Raw genomic sequence first — 23317 nt, forward strand, 5'->3', positions numbered from 1 at the left:
TGGCATTGTTGTTCATAAGGGGTCTCGAGCTCTTTCAAGCTCTTCAGTTATTTCTCTGATTCCTTCCATGGGGGTCCTATTCTCAGTTCAGTGGTTTGCTGCTGGCATTCGCCTCTGTGTTTGCTGTATTCTGGCTGTGTCTCTCAGGAGCGATCTACACCTGGCTCCTGTCGGCCTGCACTTCTTTGCTTCATCCATCTTGTCTAATTGGATGGCTGTATATGTATGGGCCACATGTGGGGCAGGCTCTGAATGAGTGTTCCTTCTGTGTCTGTTTTAATCTTTGCCTCTCTATTCCCTGCCAAAGGTATTCTTGTTCCCCTTTTAAAGAAGGAGTGAAGCATTCACATTTTGATCATCCATCTTGAGTTTCATTTGTTCTAGGCATCTAGGGTAATTCAAGCATTTGGGCTAATAGCCACTTATCAGTGAATGCATACCATGTGTGTTTTTCTGTGATTGGGTTACCTCACTCACGATGATATTTTCCAGTTCCAACCATTTGCCTATGAATTTCATAAAGTCATTGTTTTTTGTTTCTTTTTTTTGTTTTTTTTTTTTATTAACTTGAGTATTTCTTATATACATTTCGAGTGTTATTCCCTTTCCCGGTTTCCAGGCAAACATCCCCCTGCCCCCTCCCCTTCCTTATAGGTGTTCCCCTCCCAACCCTCCCCCCATTGCCGCCCTCCCCCCATAGACTAGTTCACTGGGGGTTCAGTCTTAGCAGGACCCAGGGCTTCCCCTTCCACTGGTGCTCTTACTAGGATATTCATTGCTACCTATGGAGTCAGAGTCCAGGGTCAGTCCATGTATAGTCTTTAGGTAGTGGCTTAGTCCCTGGAAGCTCTGCTTGCTTGGCATTGTTGTACTTTTGGGGTCTCGAGCCCCTTCAAGCTCTTCCAGTTCTTTCTCTGATTCCTTCAATAGGGGACCTATTCTCAGTTCAGTGGTTTGCTGCTGGCATTCGCCTCTGTATTTGCTGTATTCTGGCTGTGTCTCTCAGGAGCGATCTACATCCGGCTCCTGTCGGTCTGCACTTCTTTGCTTCATCCATCTTGTCTAATTGGGTGGCTGTATATGTATGGGCCACATGTGGGGCAGGCTCTGAATGGGTGTTCCTTCAGTCTCTGTTTTAATCTTTGCCTCTCCCTTCCCTGCCAGGGGTATTCTTTTTCCTCATTTAAAGAAGGAGTGAAGCATTCACATTTTGATCATCCGTCTTGAGTTTCGTTTGTTCTAGGGATCTAGGGTAATTCAAGCATTTGGGCTAATAGCCACTTATCAATGAGTGCATACCATGTATGTCTTTCTGTGATTGGGTTAGCTCACTCAGGATGATATTTTCCAGTTCCAACCATTTGCCTACGAATTTCATAAACTCGTTGTTTTTGATAGCTGAGTAATATTCCATTGTGTAGATGTACCACATTTTCTGTATCCATTCCTCTGTTGAAGGGCATCTGGGTTCTTTCCATTTTCTGGCTATTATAAATAAGGCTGCGATGAACATAGTGGAGCACGTGTCTCTTTTATATGTTGAGGCATCTTTTGGGTATATGCCCAAGAGAGGTATAGCTGGATCCTCAGGCAGTTCAATGTCCAATTTTCTGAGGATCCTCCAGACCGATTTCCAGAATGGTTGTACCAATCTGCAATCCCACCAACAATGGAGGAGTGTTCCTCTTTCTCTGCATCCGCGCCAGCATCTGCTGTCACCTGAGTTTTTGATCTTAGCCATTCTCACTGGTGTGAGGTGAAATCTCAGGGTTGTTTTGATTTGCATTTCCCTTATGACTAAAGATGTTGAACATTTCTTCAGGTGTTTCTCAGCCATTAGGCATTCCTCAGCTGTGAATTCTTTGTTTAGCTCTGAACCCCATTTTTTTAATAGGGTTATTTGTGTCCCTATGGTTTAACTTCTTGAGTTCTTTGTATATTTTGGTTATAAAGCCTCTATCTGTTGTAGGATTGGTAAAGATCTTTTCCCAATCTGTTGGTTGCCGTTTTGTCCTAAACACAGTGTACTTTGCCTTACAGAAGCTTTGCAGTTTTATGAGATCCCATTTGCGATTCTTGATCTTAGAGCATAAGCCATTGGTGTTTTCTTCAGGAAATTTTTTCCAGTGCCCATGTGTTCGAGATGCTGCCCTAGTTTTTCTTCTATAGTTTGAGTGTATCTGGTTTGATGTGGAGGTCCTTGATCCACTTGGACTTAAGCTTTGTACAGGGTGATAAGCATGGATCGATATGCATTCTTCTACATGTTCACCTCCAGTTGAACCAGCACCATTTGCTGAAAATGCTATCTTTTTTCCATTGGATGGTTTTGGCTCCTTTGTCAAAAATCAAGTGCCCATAGGTGTGTGGGTGTATTTCTGGGTCTTCAATTCTGTTCCATTGGTCTATCTGTCTGTCTCTGTACCAATACCATGCAGTTTTTATCACTATTGCTCTGTAATACTGCTTGAGTTCAGGGATAGTGATTCCCCCTGAAGTCCTTTTATTGTTGAGGATAGTTTTAGCTATCCTGTGTTTTTTTGTTATTCCAGATGAATTTGCAAATTGTTCTGTTTAACTCTTTGAAGAAATGGATTGGTATTTTGATGGGGATTGCATTGAATCTGTAGATCGCTTTTGGTAAAATGGCCATTTTTACTATATTAATCCTGCCAATCCATGAGCATGGGAGATCTTTCCATCTTCTGAGGTCTTCTTCAATTTCTTTCTTCAGAGTCTTGAAGTTCTTATTGTACAGATCTTTTACTATCTTGGTTAAAGTCACACCAAGGTACTTTGGATTATTTGGGTCTATTAAGACGGGTGTCGTTTCCCTAATTTCTTTCTCGGCTTATTTCTCTTTTTTGTAGAGGAAGGCTACTGATTTATTTGAGTTAATTTTATAAGCAGCCACTTTGCTGAAGGTGTTTATCAGCTTTAGTAGTACTCTGGTGGAACTTTTGGGATCGCTTAAATATACTATCATATCATCTGCAAATAGTGATATTTTGACTTCTTCTTTTCTGATCTGTATCCCCTTGACCTCCTTTTGTTGTCTGATTGCTCTGGCTAGAACTTCAATTACTATATTGAATAAGTAGGGAGAGAGTGGGCAGCCTTGTCTAGTCCCTGATTTTAGTGGGATTGCTTCAAGTTTCTCTCCATTTAGTTTAATGTTAGCAACTGGTTTGCTGTATGTGGCTTTTACTATGTTTAGGTATGGGCCTTGAATTCCTATTTTTTCAAGGACTTTTATCATGAAGGGGTGTTGAATTTTGTCAAATGCTTTCTCAGCATCTAATGAAATGATCATGTGGTTCTGTTCTTTCAGTTTGTTTATATAATGGATCACATTGATGGTTTTCTGTATATTAAACCACCCCTGCATGCCTGGGATGAAGCCTACCTGGTCATGGTGGATGATTGTTTTGATGTGTTCTTGGATTCGGTTTGCCAGAATTTTATTGAGTATTTTTGCATCGATATTCATAAGGGAAATTGGTCTGAAGTTCTCTTTCTTTGTTGGGTCTTTGTGTGGTTTAGGTATAAGAGTAATTGTGGCTTCGTAGAAGGAATTCGGTAGTGCTCCATCTGTTTCAATTTTGTGGAATAGTTTGGATAATATTGGTATGAGGCCTTCTATGGAGGTCTGATAGAATTTTGCACTAAACCCGTCTGGACCTGGGCTCTTTTTGGTTGGGAGACCTTTAATGACTGCTTCTATTTCCTTAGGAGTTATGGGGTTGTTTAACTGGTTTATCTGTTCCTGATTTAACTTCGGTACCTGGTATCTGTCTAGGAAATTGTCCATTTCCTGCAGATTTTCAAGTTTTGTTGAATATAGGCTTTTATAGTAAGATCTGATGATTTTTTGAATTTCCTCTGAATCTGTAGTTATGTCTCCCTTTTCATTTCTGATTTTGTTAATTTGGACGCACTCTCTGTGTCCTCTCGTTAGTCTGGCTAAGGGTTTATCTGTCTTGTTGATTTTCTCAAAGAACCAACTTTTGGTTCTGTTGATTCTTTCTATGGTCCTTTTTGTTTCTACTTGGTTGATTTCAGCTCTGAGTCTGATTATTTCCTGCCTTCTACTCCTCCTGGGTGTATTTGCTTCTTTTTGTTCTAGCGCTTTTAGGTGTGCTGTCAAGCTGCTGACATATGCTCTTTCCTGTTTCTTTCTGCAGGCACTCAGCGCTATGAGTTTTCCTCTTAGCACAGCTTTCATTGTGTCCCATGAGTTTGGGTATCTTGTACCTTCATTTTCATTAAATTCTAAAAAGTCTTTAATTTCTTTCCTTATTTCTTCCTTGACCAGGTTATCATTGAGTAGAGCATTGTTCAATTTCCACGTATATGTGGGCATTCTTCCCTTATTGTTATTGAAGACCAGTTTTAGGCCGTGGTGGTCTGGTAGCACGCATGGGATTATTTCTATCTTTCTGTACCTGTTGAGGCCCATTTTTTGACCAATTTTATGGTCAATTTTGGAGAAAGTACCATGAGGAGCTGAGAAGAAGGTATATCCTTTTGCTTTAGGATAGAATGTTCGATAAATATCTGTTAAGTCCATTTGGCTCATGACTTCTCTTAGTCTGTCTACGTCTCTGTTTAATTTCTGTTTCCATGATCTGTCCATTGATGAGAGTGTGGTATTGAAATTTCCTACTATTATTGTGTGAGGTGCAATGTGTGTTTTGAGCTTTAGTAAGGTTTCTTTTACGAATGTAGGTTCCCGTGTATTTGGGGCATAGATATTTAGGATTGAGAGTTCATCTTGGTGGATTTTTTCCTTTAATGAATATGAAGTGTCCTTCCTTATCTTTTTGATGACTTTTAGTTGAAAATTCATTTTATTTGATATTATAATGGTACTCCAGCTTGCTTCTTCCGACCATTTGCTTAGAAATTTGTTTTCCAGCCTTTCACTCTGAGGTAGTGTCTGTCTTTGTCTTGAGGTGTGTTTCTTGTAGGCAGCAGAATGCAGGGTCCTCATTGCATATCCCGTTTGTTAATCTATGTCTTTTTATTGGGGAGTTGAGGCCATTGATGTTGAGAGATATTAAGGAATAGTGATTATTGCTTTCTGTTATATTCATATTTGGATATGAGGTTATGTTTGTGTGCTTTTCTTCTCTTTGTTTTGTTGCCAAGATGATTAGTTTCTTGCTTCTTCTAGGGTATAGCTTGCCTCCTTATGTTGGGCTTTACCCTTTATTATCCTTTGTAGTGCTGGATTTGTAGAAAGATATTGTGTAAATTTGGTTTTGTCATGGAATATCTTGGTTTCTCCATCTATGTTAATTGAGAGTTTTGCAGGATACAGTAACCTGGGCTGGCATTTGTGTTCTCTTAGGGTCCGTATGACATCTGTCCAGGATCTTCTGGCTTTCATAGTTTCTGGCGAAAATTCTGGTGTGATTCTGATAGGTCTGACTTTATATGTTACTTGACCTTTTTCCCTTACTGCTTTTAATATTCTTTTTTATTTTGTGCGTTTGGTGTTTTGACTATTATGTGACGGGAGGTGTTTCCTTTCTGGTCCAATCTATTTGGAGTCATGTAGGCTTCTTGTATGCCTATGGGTATCTCTTTTTTTAGGTTAGGGAAGTTTTCTTCTATGATTTTGTTGAAGATATTTACTGGTCCTTTGAGCTGGGAGTCTTCACTCTCTTCTATACCTATTATCCTTAGGTTTGATCTTCTCATTGAATCCTGGATTTCCTGTATATTTTGGACCAGTAGCTTTTTCCGCTTTACATTATCTTTGACATTTGAGTCAATGATTTCTATGGAATCTTCTGCTCCTGAAATTCTCTCTTCCATCTCTTGTATTCTGTTGGTGAAGCTCGTATCTACAGCTCCTTGTCTCTTCTTTTGGTTTTCTATATCCAGGGTTTTTTTCCATGTGTTCTTTCTTGATTGCTTCTATTTCCATTTTTATTCCTTCAACTGTTTGATTGTGTTTTCCTGGAATTCTTTCAGGTATTTTTGTGATTCCTCTCTGTAGGCTTCTACTTGTTTATTAATGTTTTCCTGTGTTTCTCTAAGGGAGTTCTTCATGTCTTTCTTGAAGTCCTCCAGCATCATGATCAAATATGATTTTGAAACTAGATCTTGCTTTTCTTGTGTGTTTGGATATTCCGTGTTTGCTTTGGTGGGAGAATTGGGCTCCGATGATGCCATGTAGTCTTGGTTTCTGTTGCTTGGGTTCCTGCGCTTGCCTCTCGCCATCAGATTATCTCTAGTGTTACTTTGTTCTGCTATTTCTGACAGTGGCTAGACTGTCCTATAATCCTGTGTGTCAGAAGTGATGTAGACCTGTTTTCCTGTTTTCTTTCAGCCAGTTATGGGGACAGAGTGTTCTGCTTTTGGGCGTGTAGTTTTTCCTATCTACAGGTCTTCAGCTGTTCCTGTGGGCCTGTGTCTTGAGTTCACCAGGCAGGTCACTTGCAGCAGAAAAATTGGTCTTACCTGTGGTCCCGAGGCTCAAGTTTGCTCGTGGCGTGCTGCCCACGAGCTCTCCGTGGCGGCAGCAACCAGGAAGATCTGCGCTGCCCTTTCCGGGAGCTTCCGTGCACCAGGGTTCCAGATGGCGTTTGGTGTTTTCCTCTGGTGTCAGAGTTGTGTGCAGAGTGCAGTCTCTTCTGGTTTCCCAGGCGTGTCTGCCTCTCTGAAGGTTTAGCTCTCCCTCCCATGGGTTTGGGTGCAGAGAACTGTTTATCTGGTAGGTCTCTTCAGGTTCTTGAGGTGTGTCAGATGCAGCGGTCCTGCTGCTCCTGGGCCCTCCTCTATGGGAATGCAGAGGCCATATACAGTTTCCTCTTGGGCCAGGGATGTGGGCAGGGGTGGGCAGTGTTGGTGGTCTTTTCTGCTCTGCAGTCTCAGGAGTGCCCACCTGTCCAGGTGGTGAGGTCTCTCTCCCATGGGGTTTGGGAGCAGAGAGCTGCTGCGGGCCGGGATCCGCGGGTGTGGGACTCCCAGTAAACACCGGAAGTCTGGATACTAATCTTATCTTCCATTTATATACATCCTCAAAATCTCCTTGACAACCACAAGTGTTGTTCTGAATTTGGCACATTTGATTCCCCTGCTTTTTTGGACTTCAACTGTTTCCTTTAATGAAGTGGCAAATAGAGTCAAAAATTACCTAACTTAAGGCCATCTTTTATCTCTGCTTCTATCTTTCCCTTTGTTTGCCAGATTCTGGTTATCATGCTCTGCTAACTTAAACTTCTTAACCTAATTCTCCTGTCCCTCTCTTAGATATTGTTCTGTCAAATGAGACTCCCACCCATACCAAATCTCACCCAAGTCTTCTCCTTCTTCAATGTTAACTGACTCTGTGATATTTGACCTTTCTTTTTGCCCGACTAAATGTTTGCCTTCCACCCCAAAATATTTCAGCAACTTATTAATACTGCTTCCCTTATCCCTTACCCCCACTTTCCAAATCCCAACTCCTCAATCTCTTCGATCTATCAACCACTATCCTTCTTGTCTACCTCACCTGATCCCTCAATTTCTTCCTCAGACCACCTCATCATACCCCATCACTAATTCTTAACTCAATTCCAGCCACTAGCTCTCTGCACACAGCTTCTCTTCTCTATGTTCCCATCCATCCAGTCTATCCATGACTATTATCTTTCTCCCTCACTCCTTCTCTTCACCTCTGATTACCACAGAACCCATCCCATCCCCACTCAACTACTTTCCTTGCATTTCCTTCCCACAGAGTTAGAAGGATTGATAGTTACATCTGGTTTCACATTCCCTTTTCAATGGCTGATACATCTCAAATAGAGAAATTATTGAGCAGGCTTTTTCTGAAAATCCCTTCCAAATTTAGAGTTTTTATGACTAACACAAGATTATCACTTAATCTGATCAAATGTTTATCATGTTCTGACATCTACCATCAAAACGGATGAAAAAGGCCATATTTGGAAGTTATTCAATATGGTAATAACTTGCATCAATAAAATAATTGAATAATTCCATTGGAAAGGCTAATATCTCCTCCAAGGATCCCAGTTTGAGTTACCAAATATACCAACTTAATGATATACATAAGAGAGATCATATATTTTCTTGCCTTCTAATAAGAATGTTAAGAAATGCTCACAGTCAGGTTAATTATGATAAGATTAGGGAAACCATTTAGGAGGCTAATTAATGCCCCCTTCATGACTTTCCTACAGAGGCAATTACTATGTATACTGGTTTGGACCCTACTTCTTCCAAGGACCAGGTCTTTCTTAATATTCAAGTTATCCTGCAGCCAGTCCCTGATATTTGTAAAAACTTGAAAATCTCAAACTAGGCTATATAAACCAGGTTGTCAGTCTTCCCAAATGCTTCCTGAAGACTGCTTTAGTTGTACAGTGGCCAATTGGGCAAGAGCATGCCCCAATCCCATGCCTACCTCCGAGCCCTTTCCCAACTGATAACTATAGGAACACTGGAAAATGCCCTGTCCCCAGAAAAGATAGCATTCCATTAAGTTGCTTTCATTCATTAGCTCATACCACTCTTAGAAAATGCCATGAACTTTGGTCAATCAAGATTGTGTCTGGCTAATCTATATCCTTTCTTTCTTGACATTATAGTTTCTATATCCTTGATTCATGAATTTTTAGGAGACTTCCTCACAGGCTCTGCATGAATCATGGTCATAGAGCATACTGCACAAACACCAAAAATGACTCAGTCACTTTACTTCACTTTTGGAAAACTAAGACACATTCGTTCCTTCATAATCCTCCCCTCTAGGCCAACTCCGTTCTCACTGAACCCAACACAGGAGTCAAACAAACCTGGAAAGTAATGAGTCTTCAAATAATACTAACTAAACAGGAAAAAATGTAAATAGGGGTTGTGATGCCCTAGTCACACCGACTTTCATGATAATAATAATAATAATAATAATAATAATGATGATGATGATGATGATGATGATGATGATGATGATGATGTTTCTATGATGTTAGCCAATTCAGTTCCAAGAGGTCGAACTATAGCTCAACTAGTTATCCTAGCTGCTCTCTATCTGGGAGGGAGCTACTTGCTTTGGTGAACTTATTTTCTCTGACTATTTATTTATAGCTTTGTCTACAGGTGGTGCACCCACCTGTCAGATTCCTTTCTCCTCCTTAACCTCAACATATAAACAGATTCATGCTTTTCTAAACTACCTAAGGCAAACTCTCTGTCTAGCACTACAACTTTCAAAGAAACATAATTTCTCTTTATCCCCCCTCTTATTGGGGCTGCCTCTACTTCTCTCAGACAGTGAACAAGGCATTTTCCATGCATATTTTTGCTTGACTTACATCCCCTGTGGCCTTTTACTTCACTTGTACTGACACAATCAAAATAAAAATACAAATCTGAATTTGATGAGGGTATCCTATTGATTGATGAGGGTATTGATTTTGAGATATATTACAAGAAGAGCTGTGGATTTCTCTAGATGGCTCAAAAAGCAAACCAAGAATAATCACTTCTTTACAAATCTCCCATCTCCTAATGCCTATTCAAGGAACTGTACTAGAGTCATTAGCCTTAGCATATAAGGTAACTTTATGGGCCTATAGGTCCTCCTTCCTTGTATCTATCTAGTGAGTCCCACCAGGCCAATGAAGCTTTGCTTTTATTGTATTTTCCCCAAAGAAATACTTAGATTCCCACATCAAACATGGTGATTTAGAAAGTGTTCATCTTTCTGGTCCACCTACCTTTAATCTGTCCAAATCGACCCGAGGTTCCTTTGTCGAGGCCAGGGGAAAGATTTCCTAGTGCTAGCAAAGACCTTTCCAAAACCTGTGGTGTCCCAGTTAACATGTGATTCTATCTCCACACCTTCTAAAGACTTCCATATCTTATTTCCATATTTTGATGCTTAATGCTTTCTGTCTAATTCAGGAGAAACCCAAGATTGATCATTCTTCCCTAATCAACTTACAAACTGTTCACCACAATATTCCTAGAGGACGCCTTTCTCTTATTGCACAGAAGAAAAGATGAGCTATACTTAGTAACCTGCTTAAACTTATTCCATGTGATTCCTACCAGACAAGGCTCTTCTGGTTCTATGGGCCCAGCAGCTACATGTGTGTATCTAGTAATTGGACAGGAATTTGTACCCAGGCCCTGCTATTGCCTAGCATTTCTATCATTTCTCCAGATACCCCACTCATCAAGCTGGTCTCTACTCCAGTAAAAGCAGAAAGCAAACTATCTGCCCTATTCCTTTACTAGCAACTTTGGGCATTGTCTCTGGGCTTGGGATGAGGGGTGGCAGGGCTAGGACTATCCTTACATCAGCCAACTTCTCCGTCTCATCATCTGAACAGTTTCACCACCCTTCATGATCAACTGGTCTCTTTGGCTACTCTGGTGTTTGCCCCAAATCCGTAGTGGCTAGATCTTCTTTCACCAGTGGATGAATTTGAGCTCCTCTATTGAAACAATGTTGCTCTGACATCAATAATTCAAAACTGGTTCAGGGCATGGCCCAACAGCTAGGACAGCAGGCATTTAATTTCCAACAATCTCATACTCCAGACGTACCCTTCCATCTTGGCTTCTTTCCCTACTTTTCCTCTTCCTCCTTATCTTTCATACTTACACTTGCCTGCTAAAATGGTTCCAGAAATGTCTTGTGAATAGCTTCCTGCTATCACTCAGCTCATCACACAAGACAATGTAAAAACAATATTTAGTGTTGTTCCAGACCCTCCATGGTATACATTCCACCAGCAACAATTAGCCTGACAGAAAAAATGGCTTCTATTCTTTATATATAAAGGCTCTTTAATAAGGGACACCCCCTCAAAACAAAATAAAAGGAAAAAAACCAAAAAATTAAACAAAGGAAACAACAAAAACAAAGAGCAGCTGCAGCAACAACAAAAACCAAGGCCCTATTCCAAGCTCAAAGTTCCAGAAAGCCAGCTATTTGAGGGTTGCATAAGAAAAGCAGCTGACCCTGCTCTTGATCCCAGAGATTGCAAAAGAAAAAGAAACTGACCCCTACCCTAGACACTCAGTGGCTACATAAAGACAGAAGATAGCCTGCAGGTTTTTAAAAATCTTATCTAAGGAAAACAGCTAACTACCACAGTATGTCCCTAAGGAAACCTTCTTTCCCCTTTCCTATCTTTATCTCTAAAACCTCCAGCTTGAAGCATGGAATTTGTGTTCTCCAGAACTCAGGTCATTGTGTTCTGGCCACGGTGCAGCCAGATCTGTAGATGTCACTTCTCTGGCATTCAATAAAGCCTGCTTTAGCCATTGAGGTGCTTTAAATTCACACTCTTTATTTCTTTCTACAAGTTTAATTCCTACGTATCCTTATACTTTGGACCTTTGGATACTTAAAACTGGTTTGTAGGAAGAATGTGGAACACTCATCTAGAAAAAAATCCTTTGAATGTTGTAACCATAATCTTGACAGGACATTGACCCGGCCAAACTCCTGGAAGAAATGCAGATGGTGCAGGCCCAGTTCGTGAGCTATCAGAGGGAAACAGGTACTCTATCAGAAATCTGCTATAGGCCTTTCAAGTAATGTTCTGGTCAGGAATCTGACCACATTCATTCTGCCTATTAAAAATAATTTAGGAATAATATGTGTCTTAATGTTTTCTTGCATGTATATCTCTGTACCACTCATGTGCAGGACTCAGAGAGGCCAGAAGAGAGCCAGATTTGCCTCAAACTGGAGTTGCAGACAGTTGTGAGCTGCCAAGTAGGTGCTAGGAATGGAATCCAGGCCCTTTCAGAAAGCAGCCAGTGCTGAGCTGTCTCTCTAGCTCCCAATATTTATTCCTGTGAATGGAGGACAAGTAGTCAGAGTTGGTTCTTTCCACCATCAGATTGGAAGCAGTTATCCCTACCTGCTGTGGGAGCCACCTTGCCTGAAACTCTGAGAGTTTGAGTAAGGTTGAGTTTAAGCAAATAGGTTAGTGTGTTCAGCAGTAAACATTTCAAGGCAGGCTAGGATTCTCTATACTGAAAAAGAGCAAGAGGGGCAGAGAGAAATAGTGAAGACATTAGTTTGTCAAGGAAAAGGACTTCAGCCAGTTTTAAATGGCAACCAAGGGTATTTGTTGGAACAGAGGCTGAATTGTTACAACTCCAGCTTTGCACTGGAACAATGAGAAAGGAGGTGCCCTGAACAAAAGACCAAATATGTAAAAGCTTCCAATTGGTGAAAAATGCTTTTGAAAGGAGAGTGTCTAAACTGGGAACGATGATGGAGGGATTCTCTCTTCTTCAAAAGCAACAGCCTAGAGAATGTTTCCCAGGCCTAACACACAAAGACTACTGTAAATGTAAATGCAGTACAGGAAGTTCAGCCTGGATTTCCATTTGACAGCAGTAGCATTGTCCACATGTTCCTGGGTCTCCAGGCATGAAGGATACAAGATGGAAAAGTGTAATAGAATCTTGCATCATAGTTTCAGAGAGCCACTGATGTCCAGACAATGTGTTTCATTATCTCAGTCCCTGCAAAGAGGTCCTAAGAGGTCAATGTATGAAGCTGTGCAGATAAAACCTAACTTGCAGTGGAGATCTCAAGATGTTGGAGATGACAGAACTGTACTACACTGATCTGTAGGCATTGGAAGAGAACCGAACCTACAAAAAGGCAGTGCATGCTGGAGGCAATGGGCTCCCGAAGTACTTTCAAGTCCACATGATTCTCTCACAAGTTGCAGATGCCTGACATAAACTGCAGGATTTGGCATTTGTCCTCCTGGGTTTTGATCTTGTTTTTGTTATACCATTCTTTATTATACTTCTCTTTAGGAATACAAATCTTTATTCCCTCGCCATTTTATTTTGGGAGCACTGAGCATATACATATATATTTTTATTTTACAACTGCTCACATTTAAAAGATTGCCTCAAGTCTTAAATGATACTTGAACTTTAGATGTATAAAATGTATTGGAACTGTTGAAGGCACTTTTGATGTTAAACTGAATACATTTTGAATTATATGATTGATTGTTCTCAACTCCTGAGAATAAAAGAGACGGCTGTTGCTTAAAACTGATGCAACTGGGCATCAAATTGATAAAGAGTAGAATTGCAGTGCTGAGAATTTTGATTGTCAACCTGACAGGATCTAGAATTACCTAGAAGATAAGCCTCTGGGTCTATCTAGGAGGGTTTTTTTTAAAAAAATACGATAGTCTCTATGCACATATGTGAGAAATTATTAACATTGAGTTAGATGTTTGGCCTGTCTGTGAAGGACTGTCTAGATTTGACTAATTATGGAGGGAGAAATACACACTGTATATATGTATACCATTCTGTGTGTTAAGATTCCAAACTGCATAAAAAGGAGTAACTAAGCTGAGCATTAGCATTTTATTTTGGTGTATTTCCTAACTGTACACACAGTGCACAGTGTAGCTCAACATTGGTTGCTTTTGGGTTCTAGTTCTTTTCTACCCTCCCTTCACCTTTCTGTTAAATGTGAATGCATTTTGGATTATATGATAGTTCCAAGCTCAGGAGGACAAAGAGTAGAGGGGTATGGATTCAAACTGATGTATTTTTAACTGTTAGTGCCCCTAACACTAGGTAGGAGAGAAAAAGGATACAGAGGAAAAGGGACATGATTATCTTTAGACTACTTCCTGCTGATCAGGGGCATCAAGTTCCTTCAAGCAACTTTGATCATCACAGGACATCTAATTTCTTCTTGTTGTTTCTTCTTTGAGCACAGCTACTTAACAAACCACAACTAGCAACCAGCAACTAAACAATATCTAGCCAACAATCCAGCCTTCTCTCAGGGCCCTAGCATTTGTATAACCTCTGAAAGGCCCCCGGAATTCCAAAATGTCATCCACTTGTAGAAACTATCTGCAGTTGGTAAAATCATGCCCCTGCTAGACCAGGAGAGTAAATTATTGTCAGCCTCAGGGGACAATCTGTACCATCTCCATTTCCCACACCTGGGATTAAAATGAAACCATATTTCCATAATAATTCTGTGTTTTTTCAAAGAACCCAAAATGCTTGATGTAGACCAACCACTGCACATTTCTGCCGCCATGGGTCAGTCATCCTGATGGATAAGACTCTCAAACTGTGAGCCAAAATAAGTCCCTCCTTCCCTAAATTGCTTTTGTCAGGTACTTTGTCACAGCAATATAAAAAAGTAACTAACATATTAGGTGGTTTACACAAGTATTTCTGCGTTGGTACATGTTGTTTGGTAATACCTTGATCTGTAATCTCAGGTAATAGTCATTCATATTTGACTCAAAATAAATTTACTCTTACTCCTATTCAGGTAAGAAAACGTGTTTCATACTAAGCAAACACCTAGCAATTCTGGAATATCAAGGAATTGAATTAGGTAGACTGAAACTTGTTAATACCGTAAAAATAGGCTTCTGTGGTTCATTTGGGATGCACTTCTTAAAAAATGGTACTGAAGGACTTCAGGGGGAATCACTATCCCTGAACTCAAGCAGTATTACAGAGCAATAGTGATAAAAACTGCATGGTATTGGTACAGAGACAGACAGATAGACCAATGGAATAGAATTGAAGACCCAGAAATGAACCCACACACCTATGGTCACTTGATTTTTGACAAAGGAGCCAAAACCATCAAATGGAAAAAAGATAGCATTTTCAGCAAATGGTGCTGGTTCAACTGGAGGTCAACATGTAGAAGAATGCAGATCGATCCATGCTTATCACCCTGTACAAAGCTTAAGTCCAAGTGGATCAAGGACCTCCACATCAAACCAGACACATTCAAACTAATAGAAGAAAAACTAGGGAAGCATCTGGAACACATGGGCACTGGAAAAAATTTCCTAAACAAAACACCAATGGCTTATGCTCTAAGATCAAGAATCGACAAATGGGATCTCATAAAACTGCAAAGCTTCTGTAAGGCAAAGGACACTGTGGTTAGGACAAAACGGCAACCAACAGATTGGGAAAAGATCTTTACCAATCCTACAACAGATAGAGGCCTTATATCCAAAATATACAAAGAACTCAAGAAGTTAGACCACAGGGAAACAAATAACCCTATTAAAAAATGGGGTTCAGAGCTAAACAAAGAATTCACAGCCGAGGAATGCCAAATGGCTGAGAAACACCTAAAGAAATGTTCAACATCTTTAGTCATAAGGGAAATGCAAATCAAAACAACCCTGAGATTTCACCTCACACCAGTGAGAATGGCTATGATCAAAAACTCAGGGGACAACAGATGCTGGCGAGGATGTGGAGAAAGAGGAACACTCCTCCATTGTTGGTGGGATTGCAAACTGGTACAACCATTCTGGAAATCAGTCTGGAGGATCCTCAGAAAATTGGACATTGAACTGCCTGAGGATCCAGCTATACCTCTCTTGGGCATATACCCAAAAGATGCCCCAACATATAAAAAAGACACGTGCTCCACTATGTTCATCGCAGCCTTATTTATAATAGCCAGAAAATGGAAAGAACCCAGATGCCCTTCAACAGAGGAATGGATACAGAAAATGTGGTACATCTACACAATGGAATATTATTCAGCTATCAAAAACAACGAGTTTATGAAATTCGTAGGCAAATGGTTGGAACTGGAAAATATCATCCTGAGTGAGCTAACCCAATCACAGAAAGACATACATGGTATGCACTCATTGATAAGTGGCTATTAGCCCAAATGCTTGAATTACCCTAGATACCTAGAACAAATGAAACTCAAGACGGATGATCAAAATGTGAATGCTTCACTCCTTCTTTAAAAGGGGAACAAGAATACCCTTGGCAGGGAAGAGAGAGGCAAAGATTAAAACAGAGACTGAAGGAACACCCATTCAGAGCCTGCCCCACATGTGGCCCATACATATACAGCCATCCAATTAGACAAGATGGATGAAGCACGAAGTGCAGACTGACAGGAGCCGGATGTAGATCGCTCCTGAGAGACACAGCCAGAATACAGCAAATACAGAGGCGAATGCCAGCAGCAAACCACTGAACTGAGAATAGGACCCCCGTTGAAGGAATCAGAGAAAGAACTGGAAGAGCTTGAAGGGGCTTGAGATCCCTTATGAACAACAATGCCAAGCAACCAGAGCTTCCAGGGACTAAGCCACTACCTAAAGACTATACATGGACTGACCCTGGACTCTGACCTCATAGGTAGCAATGAATATCCTAGTAAGAGCACCAGTGGAAGGAGAAGCCCTGGGTCCTGCTAAGACTGAACCCCCAGTGAACTAGACTTTTGGGGGGAGGGCAACAATGGGGGGAGGGTTGGGAGGGGAACACCCATAAGGAAGGGGAAGGGGGAGGGGGATGTTTGCCCGGATACCGGGAAAGGGAATAATACTCGAAATGTATATAAGAAATACTCAAGTTAATAAAAAAAATGGTACTGTTCTCAAGATTCTAGAGTGACCTGTAGCAATTAGCTAACCATAGAATATTTGAATACCATTGTAGATCTTGTTATCATCTGGGGATCTTGATTGGATTTTTTGTTGTTTCTGACAGTTAAAGAAGTAAAAGGCCAACAGTATCAACCAACTAGACCCCCCCAGATCTCCCTGGGATTAAGCCACCAACCAAAGAGTATACATGGAGGGACCCATGGCTCCAGCTGCATATGTAGCAAAGGACGGATGGTCTTATATGGCATCACTGGGAGGAGAAGCCCTTGGTCCTGTGAAGGCTTAATGCCCCAGTATAGGGAAATGCTAGGGAGGTAAGGTAGGAGTGGGTGGGTTGGGTAGCACCCTCATAGAAGCAGGGGGAGGGAGGATGGTACAGGATGTTTTCAGAGAGGAAACAGGGAAAGGGGATAACATTTGAAATGTAAATAAACAAAATATTCAATAAAAAAAGAGAGAGAAAAGAAGTAAAAGGCCTACCAGTCTCTGTAGCCATGGAGAGCAACAGCCATGACCTTGTGCTACCCCATGGCTGAGGGCCCTAACAAAGGCCACAAAGTTAAAAAGAACAGCAGCAAGCCAAAGCACAGCTAGCACTGCAGTCATCTCAATAAGCACACCAATTTTGTGTGGGAAATGATTCCACTAAAGTCGTGAGGCTTCATGCCCTATACCATGGAGCTGCTCAAGGTGTCCAAGGACAAGTGCATGCTCAAGTTTACCAAGAAGTGAGTGGGCGCATATATCCACCCCAAGAGGAAGTGCCAGGAGCTGAGCAATGTTCTAGTAGCTACTGGGAAGACAATGGCCAAGAAGGACTGATGCTCCCTCCCCCAATGAACATTTGTACAGAGAAGGAGGAGGAGGAAGAGGAGGTGGAGGAGGAAGAGGAAGAGGAGTCGGAGGAGGAGGAGGAGGAAGAAGAAGAAGAGGAGGAGGAGGAAGAAGAAGAAGAAGAAGCACCACCTCTACCACCACCACACCAATAAGAAAAAGAACAATAACAATAATAATAAAAACAACAGCAAAAACAAGAAGAAGAACAAGAAGTAAAAGGAAGGGAAAAATCTTGAGTACAACAGATATCAACAAGGGCCATATCAGACAGAGTAAACAGAATCAGCCAGGGTGTAGGAGCTACTGGTAAGAGAAAAGCTGTTCAGGCTTTTGTTTTAAGTTGCTAGCTTTTGTATCAAGAAGATTGCCATTTTGGAAATGTACTGCCTTTATTATACTTATTAGTTTATTATCTTTATTACTTAGATTTAGCCCCTTTTTTATCTGTGTTCCTGTCAGGGATCTGTCTAACTTCAAATCCTTCAATTTGCTTTTAGTTTGAAATTTAAGAATATAGGAAGTTTTACTTTATTTGAAAAGTGGCAGTATTATAAAGGGATAGCATATCAGCTCCCACAAGAATGACAGATATGTATTTAGTTCCTAATAGGTCCAACTCTTTAGTATCACACAACACATTTATACTATTATATAAAAGGACTGTGTTGGCTTGAATGAGAAAGGTCCTATAGGTTCATGTATTTGAATACATGATGCCTAGTTAGTAGAACTGTTTGGGAAGGATTCGAAATTGTAACCTAGGTTGAGCAGGTGTGTTACTGAGGGTAGGCTTTGAGATTGAAAAGCCCACATCATTTCCATAGCTCTCTCTACTTCATGTGAATGTCTCAAATGTAAGCTCTCAGCTTTGGTCCAGTGCCATACACCTGCTTGTTGCCACACTTCCCATGATGGTCATATACCCCAACCCTCTGAAACTGTAAGCCCAAAATTACTTTTTTTCTGTAAGTTGCTTTAGTCATGATGTCTTATCGTAGCATTAGATAAGTAAGACAATGATCTTATCTAGGAATAACACATTTTTAATTTTTTCTCAGAATAAGAGATCGCAAACAAGTATTCCTGGAAAAGGGGACATTTATTTAATGGTGTAAATGAATTATAGTACCTTTTGTCCTAAGAAAATATTTTGTTGTTGTTTGTTTTCCTAGTCATTTCCCTAATGTTGTGAAGAGAGACCGTAACCAAGGCAACTCTTATAACAGAAAGCATTTAATTTGGGCTTGCTTATAATTTCAGAGACTTAGCCCATTCTCAGCTTGGCAGAGACCATGGCAATGGGAAGCATGGTAGCAATGAGCAATGCTTGTGGCAGGCAGATATGGTGCTGGAGAAGCAGTTGAAAGCTACATCCTGATCCACAGGCTGTGAGAGAGAACGGGCCTAGCATAGCCTGTTGAAACCTCAAAGTTTACCCAGAGTGACATACATACTTCCTCCACAAGGCCATGCCTCTTAGTCTTCTTAATCCTATCAAAGGGTTCTACTGCCTGGTGACTAAGCAGTCAAACATGTGAGACTGTGGGTGCTATTCTTATTCAAACCAGCATTTCTGCCTTTGCTTTGGAGTTATAAGAGTTATAACATTGATAGGGGACAAGGGATAGAGAAAGGAACATGTTTATTTTACACTTTAGAGGATGTTTTCTACTACTTTATAGTGTAAAAGCAATTTATATGTACATACTGATAAGACTTTGGCAGTTCTTGGTTGATCTTTGGCCTAGATTTTGCTTGAGAAGAATGATAGAAACCTTGGGAATCTTCTGTGGACCTCCATCACACAGACAGATGACAATATGGGAAATGTTCAGGAGATGTTAAGAAGAGAAAAAAAACCAATACCATGAATCTTGGAGACAAGACTAACACCTGATCAGAGGAACAAGAACGAATCTCTACCTTTGTTCTGATTCTCTATAATATATGGTAACTAATGATGGCCTAAAGGTGTCATTTTTGATGTAGTTACTTCTCTGGCCTTCCAAAATGCTTGCTTTCTGAGTAAAGTACATTTTAATTAATCAGTTGCTACCTGTGCCCATTGCTGTTTGTAATGATAAACATCACAAACTGTAATATTCTGGTTAGACCACCACACATGAGATGATTTGACATGAGGTAACGAATGGAGAGAAAGGCCTAGCAATTTTACAAAGGTAATGAAAGGGTAGAGGGAAAGGATACAAAACAGACAGAGTGCTGGTAATGGCAAGAATGAGGAACAAATACACATATGGTGTTTTAGTTAAGGCTTCCATTGCTGTGATAGAACACCATGACTAAAAGAAAATTGAGAAGAGCATCGTCTGTCAACAAAGAAATTTAGGACAGAAACTCACGCAATGAATCTGGAGGAAGGAACTGAAGTAAGAAACCACGAAGGAATGTTGCTTATGGCTTGCTCAACCTGTTTTCTTATACTGTTAAGGCTTACCCACCCAGGGATTTTTAGAGTCCTGTTAAATAGGTCCACCTACACCAATCATTAAAGAAAGAAATACCCCATGGGCCAATCTGGTGGGTCATTTTCTCAGTTTAGGTTCCCTCTTTCCAACGGATTGTATCTTGTGTTAAGTTGACATAAAATCTATCCAGCACACATGCTACAGTTTTAATATGGTATATCCCCACTAAAACGAATTTTGAGACATAATACTTCACTTCAGCAGTGCTACGTGATAGTGGAGACTTCCGGAAGCATGAGAATGCAAATGATTATCACGTAGTGTATTGTTTTTATTGTGGGAATTGGTTAGCTATTATATGATTTGGGTCCCCCTCTCTTCTCTTCCACACATGCCAAAATGCTATATTTATTTGAAGTTATACAAAGTTGTCTCCAGATATCATGCATATATTTGTTCCAAAAAAGCATATTTTTTCCTAGGGTGTAGCTCAGTAATAAAACACTTTCCTGGATGTGGAAGGTGCTAGATTCTATCCTATACACAAACCTGCAGACAATCATTTTCTGGGTGAATGTACTAGGATTAACCTGTTGAAGAAGAGTACTGCCTATTTCCCTTCATGTAGGAATGAAAGATCTGTTCTGGCTCTACAAACAGTAGTGGGAGAGTTTTAGCTGCTCTCTCACTGATTGTGGGAGCCACAGTGAGAGGCAGCAAATGAGCTTTCTCTTTAGGGCATGGGAGGCTTAACTTCCTGACCTGTCCTGGCCTGGCCTGATAAAATCACCTTTTGAAGTAACAGAGATAGGTAAGGTGCACTTTTAGATGAGCTGAGAATGTGTCTGTGTTATTTCCATGGATGTTAGGTTAAAGGAAGATGAAGATTACCGAAAGCTGTTCGACTTGTTAAGCCTCAGTACCTATGTCTTTTATATGGGCAACATAAGGAAGTCTTGAAACTTTTTTGGTCTGTCTATTGATAGTTCTATGTAAGAGCCTTTCAGTGTATGCTAGGAGGACAAATACAAGAGCAATCAGCAAGCACAGAGTTCACCATTTTGTCATCCTTCAAGTCCCAATGTCCTCAGGAGCCTTGCCCTCTTTTTACCTTTTGTAACTAAACAAAATGAGTTCAGATTTTTATGAGTGCAAATTCAAAACAAGGACAGCCAAAATGGAAAAGATCAGAAAGATTTATTACCTGTATCATGAAGGGAGAGAATGAGAATGGCTTCTATGCAATACCCTCTCCAACAAGAAAATCATGAGGCTTTTTATTAAGAGATTAACCCATTCCCAAGCATAGTCCGTTAAGGAGAAAATTCTTAACTATTCCCAGTTTCAAACAATGGGCAAAAATGCTTCTGGACACTCTCATCCTGTACCATAAAGTTTTATTTAGCTCCAGCAAAGGAAAGGACACTTTTTTTTCTTTTCGTTGTTTTTGTTCTTCATTTCCCCCTTCCCCCTCCCCCTGTCTCCAAGAGGATGTCCCCACCCACCGTCATCCTGCCAGGCATCCCCACTCCCTGGGGCCTTTGACCTCTCAAGGTTTAGGTGCTTCTTCTCTCACTGAGGCCAAACCAGTCAGTCGTCTGCTGTATATGTGTTGGGGGCATCAACCACAGTCTGGTTGGTGGCTCAGTGTCTGAGAGATTTGGGCAGTTCAGGTTTATTGAGACTGCTGGTCTTCCTATGGGGTTGCCCCTCTTCAACTTCTTCCAGTCTAGGAAAGGACACTTTCAGTGTGCATTAAAACAGGAGTTTGTTTGGAGGGTTCTTGCCTTCTTGCGTGGCTAGCACTCTCAGTTTCTAATGTTTATTTCTTGTTATATTCATTGTTTTAAGTTGTAAGTTCATGTAGAAACTGGAAATAGCCTAGATGTTTATCAACTGATGAATGAATAATGAAAATGTGGTACAAAATGAACTGTTATTCATCTGCTAAAAATGAAATCCTGAAATTTGTAGGTAAATGGATGGACCTACAAAAAAAAAAAAACAAAACAGGGGGTTGGGGATTTAGCTTAGCGGTAGAGCGCTTGCCTAGCGAGCGCAAGGCCCTGGGTTCGGTCCCCAGCTCCGGAAAAAACAAAAACAAAAACAAAAACAAAAACAAAAACAAAAACACCATACTGAGTGAGGTAACACAGACCCAAAAAGACAAAGAGACACATATGTTTTCTCATACATGTGGATGTTAGCTTTTAAGCCTTCTATATATGTGCTATAATTGATATAATTACAGAGTTTTGGTACCTAGTTAGGAACTAGAAGGGGCAGAAAGGGTCTATCAAGGCAGGGGAAATAAAATATATTGCTACAGAGAGGTCATGTCAAGACTGGAATTAGAGGATTAAATGTAGAGTTGGATGGAAGAGGGGAATAAAGGACGGGATATGAGGAGAGAAGAAAACTAATGCTAGGGGTCATATAGAAACCTGTTAATGTTTATATAGATATAACATTTTTCTATATATTATATATACACAGTATATATAATAGGAAGTTTCTATACACACACGCATATATATACATATATATAAACTTTAGGAAATATATATATATATATATATACATATATATATATATATATACATATATATTATCCAAATAATTGTTCAGACAATGCCCTGACTTGATATCTTATGCCACCGAGTGATACCTCCAGTGGCAAGAATTGGCTAATAGTTGTGGCAGTCTCTGAATGGCCTTTCTTTGAGACTCTGCTCCAGACTTTGTCTCTGTATTTCCTCCTGTGAGTATTTTGTTCCCCATTCTAAGAAGGACTGAAGCATCCACATTTTTGTGGACACTCCAGAGCTCCCAGGGACTAAACCACCAACTAAATAGTACATATGGAGTGACCCATGGCTCCAACAGCATATGTAGCAGAGTATGGGCCTTGTTGGATATCAATGGGAAGAGAGGCCCTTGGTCCTCTGAAGGCTTGATGCCCCAATGTAGGGGAATGCCAGGACTGGGAGGTGGAGGGAGTGGGTGGATGGATAGGTGGGGGAGCACCCTCATAGAGGCAGGAGGTGGGAGAATGGGATGGGGGTTTTCAGAGGGAAAACCGAGAAAGGGGATAACATTTGAAATGTAAATAAAGATTTGATAAAAGGAAAGAAAAAAGAAAAATAACAGACACAATAAAGAAAATAGTTTATTAACTATTCTACAAGAAGTCAGCTGGCTGGATAGTAATTATAGTGTTGCCTACAATGCCGGGCAACTGTCAATAAGAGCCTGAATTTTAAAGAATACTTTTATAGTCAGAAAGAGTTTCTTTGTGTTTTCCTGGCATATGATTCTTATTGTTTAAAGGATTACAGTCCAGATTGGCATCAGTATAGAGTTCTAGAAGGTTAATCCAAGCAATTTGTAAATATTTTCCAGATGTGCATATATTATTTACTTTTATTGTTATGATAAAATACTTAACAAAAGTAACTTAAAGAGGGAAAGGTTTATTTTGGCTCATGATTTAAGAGCACAACCCATCAGTCAGGGGAAGTCATGGTAACAGGAACTCGAGGTAGTGGGTCACATTGAATCCCGAAACAGGAATTAAAGAGAGCTGAGTTCTGGAGCTTAAAGTATCTGGTCACA

The 23317-nt window shown here is 40.4% G+C and overlaps 1 protein-coding gene across 6 annotated transcripts in view; it reads left to right on the forward strand.

Annotated features, from left to right (window-relative positions):
* Positions 1–23317, forward strand: part of Heph (hephaestin) — a 251830-nt gene that overhangs the window by 100676 nt on the left and 127837 nt on the right. The window contains exon 2 of one of the 6 annotated variants that reach the window (XM_039099422.2): positions 11459–11534. The exons of the other annotated variants lie outside the window; for them this stretch is intronic. The gene's annotated coding sequence lies outside the window, so the exon portion shown is untranslated. The remainder of the gene's footprint in view (positions 1–11458; positions 11535–23317) is intronic. 6 annotated transcript variants of the gene reach the window in all.

This window comes from Rattus norvegicus, chromosome X (genome assembly GCF_036323735.1).
Source record: "Rattus norvegicus strain BN/NHsdMcwi chromosome X, GRCr8, whole genome shotgun sequence".
NCBI lineage: Eukaryota > Metazoa > Chordata > Mammalia > Rodentia > Muridae > Rattus > Rattus norvegicus.